The 7,287-nt window shown below is 39.7% G+C and overlaps 1 non-coding gene across 1 annotated transcript; it reads left to right on the forward strand.

Annotated features, from left to right (window-relative positions):
- The first annotated feature begins 534 nt into the window (after positions 1 to 534).
- LOC128578828 (small nucleolar RNA SNORA42/SNORA80 family) lies at positions 535 to 669 on the forward strand. Its single transcript, XR_008377932.1, has one exon. It is a non-coding gene; the product is annotated as a small nucleolar RNA SNORA42/SNORA80 family (small nucleolar RNA).
- Positions 670 to 7,287: the final 6,618 nt, after the last annotated feature.

The following is a 7,287-nucleotide window of genomic DNA, read 5'->3' on the forward strand; positions in this document are numbered from 1 at the left end:
AATTTGCTTGTTTTTTCATTAGACTTGAGAGCAGGGCCCATCAATGAAGAAGTCAAAGAATAACCGGTAGAAACCTCCTGGCACTTCCCACAGAGGTCCTTCAGTCCTTGTTGTTAACAAGATTATTATCAGAGGGTGGATGGCTTATTTTAGGCACTTTCCTTGGAACCTTTGGGGGCAGTTCTTTTATTTTTTTTTAATTTTTTGAGATAGAGCCTCAAGCTGTCGCCCTGGGTAGAGTACCATGACATCACAGTGCACAGTAACCTCAAACTCCTGGGCTCAAGCGATTCTCCTGCCTCCACCTCCCAAGTAGCTGGGACCACAGGCGCCCGTCACAACGCCCGGCTATTTTTTGGTTGCAGCTGTCATTGTTATTTGGCGGGCCCGGGCTGGATTCGAACCCGCCAGCTCAGGTGTATGTGTCTGGCGCCTTAGCCGCTTGAGCCACAGGCGCCGAGCCTTGGAGGCAGTTCTTTTTCTACTGTTCTGGTTATTTGTACAAATAGCAACAAATTTTCGGAAACTATTGCTTTAAGGGTAATTTATTGAAAAAATGCCTTCCCCTGGGCCTCTCATAGTGCCCCATGCCAGAGCAAACTGTGGCCCTGAACCATTGCCTGGCCTCTGTGTCCATAGGCTGCTGGCACTGAAGTGGGTTGCACAGAGAAAAAAAAAAAAAAAAAGAAAAAATGCCATGGGGCAAACCTTGATGTCCTTTTGGTTACCATGGAACTGAAATACTAAGCAAAAGGCTTTCAAATGGTCATTTGTGATCTTCTGGACTTTGACCCATAAGTTGACCAAGTAGGTCTTGTCAGGTCCTTCACACCAGAATACCATTCTGCTTCTTTTGTCCATTTTGGGCCGCCTTGGGGCCCACCATGTGTATTAGTTGGTAGAGGGCAAGTATCCCGGAGTCATATGTTACCTTCAAGATTCTGAATTCTTTAGAAAACTTTTGAAGTTCTTTCCTAGATTTGGGAATTTTTAAAACTATGATCCTGAGCTCTGTTTTTGTCCATGGAGAATAAGTCGTTTAAGGATTATCTCCTGAATTTTCTGATGGTTCTACCTTATAGAAGAATCTTTACCTGTTTTCTTAGAGAAGAAAGGTAATGCAGACTGAAATTAGTGGACATAGTAGGATGGAGTTGAGAGGTTTGAGTCATGTCAGTTCTATTATCCTTGATATGGGAACTATCTTGTGTGTTTAGCTTTTCATCATCTTTTTTTTCTTTATTTTTTCACCTTTTTGCAATTAATCATTTTTTTAAAAGCTATTTTAGAATCCCGTTGTCTTTTTGAGACTCTTGAATGCCAGTAAGAATCTAGTTCTTTCTGCTTAATTTGGGAGGCTTGAGATTCAAATGCACTTCCTAGGTGAATAGTCTTGTTCATCTGGAACATTCCACACAACAATAATCATAATTCAGAATGATCATTTGTAAGATATTGCCACTTTGTTAATATTTGGAGCTTCCAAAGACTAGAAATCCTATACATAAAAAGGCAGGTATACTGGAAAGTGAAGTATAAAGATCTTCAGAAATTAGAGCTCTCATTTTTATGTTGGATCTTGAGTCTTTAGAATTGAGATGGCTTTGTCTCCAAGACCTCCTTGACCAACTTAGCCAATGTTTTTCTAGTTTGCCTGACTCAGTTGGACACCTGACACCTCCTTTACCCAAGCATACAAAAATGAAGAACCCACATACATAAGAATTCTGAAAGCTGGAATTCAGTACCTTCCCTCCAGCTACAGTCATAACCACTTACTAAAACTGTTGTCAGTTACTGGAACACTTCTACACTGCTGGTGGGAATGCAAATTAATATATTCCTTTTGGAAAGATGTTCGGGAACACTTAGAGATCTAAAAATAGATCTGCCATTCAATCCTATAATTCCTCTACTAGGCATATACCCAGAAGACCAAAAATCACATCATAACAAAGATATTTGTACCAGAATGTTTATTGCAGCCCAATTCATAATTGCTAAGTCATGGAAAAAGCCCAAGTGCCCATCGATCCACGAATGGATTAATAAATGTGGTATACGTACACCATGGAATATTATGCAGCCTTAAAGAAAGATGGAGACTTTACCTCTTTCATGTTTACATGGATGGAGCTGGAACATATTCTTCTCAGTAAAGTGTCTCAAGAATGGAAGAAAAAGTATCCAATGTACTCAGCCCTACTATGAAACTAATTTATTGCTTTCACATGAAAGCTATAACCCAGTTATAACCTAAGAATAGGGGGAAGGGAGAAAGGGAGGGGAGGGAGGGGGAGGGGGCGGAGGGAGGGTGATTGGTGGGATTACACCTGCGGTGCATCTTACAAGGGTATATGTGAAACTTAGTAAATGTAGAATGTAAACGTCTTAACACAATAACTAAGAAAATGCCAGGAAGGCTATGTTAACCAGTGTGATGAAAATGTGTCAAACGGTCTATAAAACCAGTGTATGGTGCCCCATGATTGCATTAATGTACTCAGCTATGATTTAATAAAGAAAAAAAACCACAGCCCTTTATGCTAGCAGCAAATAAAATGCAGCCCCCATTCTGTCTGGCCATATGCTAGCCACAAATAGAGTGCAACCCACATTTCTGTCCATCCATATTCTTATGGGCTTGACTTGAGCCTTTTATGGAACCATATATGAGACATCTCCAAAAAGGAGCAAAAAAAAAACAAATGCACCCCATGAGAGTGACTTGTCAGCCACCACAAACCCAAAAGTCATGTGCATTGCCACAGCACAAACTAACCCTAGGTACCCCCAAATCAAATGCTCTGTTACAGTACAAACTAATCTTGGTACCACCAAACCCAGAGATACGAGGGTGCTCAAATGCAGAAAAGAACAGTTTAGAGAGAGACTTAAGACTCTTGGGGCACCATGAGGAAAATAGGGTATCCTCCCCCTCAAAAAAGGATTAGTAACTTTTCTTGTGTTTTCAAGGGGTCTTAGGCTCATCTGCAATCCCCTTCACATCTCTTCTTGGCCACCAGATATGTCAAAAGGCAAAATTACATCAAATTTAGTTTAAAGATCTCTATTTGCTTTGTAATCCCCAAATCAGACAATGCTTTATGTTGGATCTCTAGTCTCACATAAAAGACAATAAGTGTTCCAATGAACAGAAGTGGTTGGTTTTATACAAAGGGAAAGGTTGAAGAAAACAGATGCAAAGAATAAAAACATATTAGTTCTTTCAGAGATACTTTCTTTTAAGGTGGGGACAGGGAGAGAGACTCAGACCAGAGAAAAACAACTGATTAGTTAACATCAGTTTACTTCAAGCTACCTTTTTTTGTTTAGGGATTAAAGCAGAAAGAACTTCATTATCATGCCAATTGAAGATTTAAAGTGGCCTGTTTGGGAAATTGGCTGTTATCTCTTTCTTTTACAAGTCTGATAACAACTTAGTTTGATCTTACTGATATGGAACTTAAGCATGGGGCCTAGTGCAGAAGCTTAGTTCAAAACAATGGCTTTCTATAATTTTTTTGACAGTATAAATACAGGGTTACAAATAGTTCTATGTATCTTTAAAAGTTGGTGTGAGGATCCAGGACTAACCCATTGAGCCCTTAGTACCCTGTGCTGGACATTTACTTACACCCTATTTAATTTTATATTAGCCACAACTTTAGCATTTTTTGCCCTTAATTTTGAATATGGATAGTGAAGTTCTGAGAAATTAATTTATTGGACCTCACAGCGAATTGAATATAAAACTGTCTGACTCCAGTCCCATTCACTTTTTACAAGAGCATTTTGCTTTGAGCAACCTCTTACATGTATCTACCTTTGTATCCTAAAGTATTCTTATTATGAAAGAGAAAGGGCCCCAAGACTGAGAGAAAGATTAGCAAGCCAGAGCTCTTTCCTCCTTGCAGAAGCAAGGGAGTTAGTTAAAAGCAGATGAGGCAGCCACCTCTGTGTTTCCCCCCATTCTATGGCTCAATGCTCCTCACACCTGTCCCTTGCTCTTTCTTAATCCTTTTTCAGTCTTAACACCCTGCCCCCTGCAATCCCTGGGCTTTTCTTGCTTGTCACCAAGCCACCCCAGTCTTATTTCCCTTACTTTCCTTTGAGTCCTAACTACTACCACCTCCACCCCACCCTCTGTCACCATCCCTTGAATTCCCACCCCCCACTTCCTTTACTCCCTTCTGGTCTCTGCTCCTTTCTTTCCCGCTCCGCTTTCAAGGCCCCATTAGGGCCCCACCATCCAGTCTGCCCTTACAATGGCTCAGTGGTTTTGAGATGAAGTAAAACGTCACTAATTTGTTCTAATTGGGGGGAAAGGTCAGTCTGCTTTAAATGAAAAGTATGAGTGATAGGATATTTGAGGAGGAAAATGCAATCTCATTACTTTCAAGTACATAAAGTAATCCCAATGACTGAGACAAGAGCATAAAAGGCAAAGCTATACTTCTTGGAGATTTGTAAGTGGTTTGACAAATAGGCACAGCTCATTTATAATTAGGACATTCAGTTTGGGGATACAAATGCTACTGCTGAGGTCTTCACACTGAAGCAGGCTAATATTTCTGTTTACACAATTAGTTTGCAAAGACAGCTCTTTCATCACAGATACAGGTACAATTTCATTAGAAGGGTGCATATTACAGACCCACTTTTTCATATCCCATGGTCTATAGGAAGAATGCTTTGTTCAGCCAATTTCCAGAAGAAGTAATGGTGAACAACAACAAGTACTCATTGCTGTGGTTCTTTTCTATGAGAGAGTTACTATCAATAAAAAACTACTCTGTTGGGGTCACATTATTTGGGTGCGGGATGCAGAGGTGTAAGGGAAAGAACTGAATGCACACAAGCAGAGCTAAGCCTCAGCAGAACAGCATGTGGTCAAATGGCCTTGGTTTACAATCCACTAATTCAGAATTGGTGAAAATGAAGGAAAATGGAGCCAGCCTTTTTTTTTTTTTACTTTAGTTTTACACCCTAAGAAGCCAATTTGCTAGGCTAATTACAATGGTAAACAATATAGTCCTACAAAGATTTATAACATTTCTTAAAACACCAACTTTCCCTGCATTGTTCCATACGTTAAGTGTACTCCCTTCATTTATGAGTAATTGTTAAACTAATTAGCTGAACTTCCTACCAATTTCTGGAAACCCTTCCCTAGAGGAAGTCCTATTGGGAAGCTCTCCTTTAACCTATCTCACTTTATTATGTATAAAAATTAAAAAAAAACACCTATTTTCTTTTCAAATAGCTTATAATTAATGCCTTTCCACCAACTTAAGCTAGCCTCCCCCCATCCTACTTTTCTAATAGCTCAGCAATATTTTATCTCTAGGAAGAAATAGGGGCTGAAGGAGGTAAGAAAATTTCACCCCAAAATATGATTCCTTGGTATAAAGATTATTTTGAATTAAAGGCTATTCATAATCAGGGAACTTTGAACGAAGACTTTCCTCTACCTTAAAGGGCTGCTAGACTCCTTATCACATGCTAATAGACCTGTAATAAGGTCATTTGAAGCACAATACCTGTCTCTCAGGTTAATTCACAAATCAGTCTTTCCCCTCCATCTGCCCATCTCCCCCCTTAGCACTCCCTTGCTGCACGTATACTTTCTGGTTTCTCTCCCCGCTCCCTTCTAAAAGGCATCTTTAAAAGCCACTGACTATCACTGAAACTGGGAAATCCTTCTTGTGGTTCCCCCCATGTGCATGGTATTTGGAAATAAACCTTTCTTTTATTAATATACTGTAATAACTGTAAGTTGATCTTTTCAGTAAACAAACCTAGAGGAAAAGGGCAAGTTTCCTTAAGACTCCCCTTCTGGGCCTAGTTCTACCAAGACCTTTGTGAATCATTAGGAGGCCAGGATCCCTAAATTCTCATGTTATCTTCCCCCTCCATCCCTGACAATGTGAAGGTATATGGGTAACTGGTAAAAAGGAACATTCCAGTATACTCTAACTTGCATTCTTACAGGGCTTCTTTGGTATTCAGAATAGAGATATGCCTCCTTATGGAAATATAATATACATTTTTAGAGATTTTCTTCAGCTATTAGGGGAGTCAATTGCTATGAAACTACTTTCCCTAAAAGCCAGAAATTAGAGACTACTTCCTACAATTATAAGAGTCCTCAGCTGTAACCCGAAGGACTCACAGAAGGGTTTCTTAAAATTTTCAGCAAGCCAAAACTAGGGAGATAAAGGAGCAGCTTTTATTTATGAACCATTAGAAGTAAATTCAATGCCATTAACTTTGAGAGTCATAGAATTGTTGAACAGGGTCATGGGGCAACTTTAAACTATTTTGAATTTTTGTGTTTTGTGGCTTTTACAAACACCATGCATGAGAAAGAGCAACAAAGTTTTCCATTAGCAGAGTCTACTGAATGGGGTGAGGTTACCGGAACCAAGAATGGGGCCCCGTACTAGGCAACTTACAAGGCAAAGTCAGAGGAAAGCCATTGGTTTCAGATTTGAAAGGGAAATGTTCTAGGGACTATTGGAGGTGAGACTATGATGACATATATCTTAGAATTTCAGAAGATGCAAAGGCCCATGTGTCATTCTGTTCCCCCCAAAGCCAAATTAACATGATATTTTAATGGTGGCCCAATCAAATAATCTGTGGTATAGACACAAATCAGTATTTTTCTTTTTTTTTTTTTTTTTTTTGAGACAGAGTCTCAAGTTGTCATCCTGGGTAGAGTGCCATGGCTTCACAGCTCACAGCAACCTCAAGCTCTTGGGCTGAAGCGATTCTCTTGGGAGAATCCTCAGCCTCCCAAGTAGCTGGGACTACAGGCGCCTGCCACAATGTTGGCTATTTTTGTTGTTATTGCAGTTGTCATTGTTGTTTTAGCTGGCCTGGGCCAGGTTTGAACCTGCCAGCTTTGGTGTACGTGGCCGGCACCCTACTCACTGAACTATGGATGCCGCCCAAACCAGTACTTTTTCAGAAAAAAACGATTTGCTGTTATATTTTATGCTTTAAAAGGAAACTAGGCTGCATTCAAAGTGTGCTTTTGTTCACTCTGGGGTTCTAATCTTTTCTACAGGGATATTCACTTTAGACATCAGAATGTAAATCAATGGGAAAATGGAATTTTGTTTACACATTTCTACTTACAAGCCTGCATGGATAAATCTGTCAAATGACCAAGGGAAATCTTCAAAGAATACCACAAAAATAGTCAAGTATATAAATTGAAGAATTACTGACTAATGAAATTATTTGGCATCAATTTCAGTATACATTTTCTTCTTCTTC

Source organism: Nycticebus coucang, chromosome X (genome assembly GCF_027406575.1).
Source record: "Nycticebus coucang isolate mNycCou1 chromosome X, mNycCou1.pri, whole genome shotgun sequence".
In the NCBI taxonomy this organism is placed as follows: domain Eukaryota; kingdom Metazoa; phylum Chordata; class Mammalia; order Primates; family Lorisidae; genus Nycticebus; species Nycticebus coucang.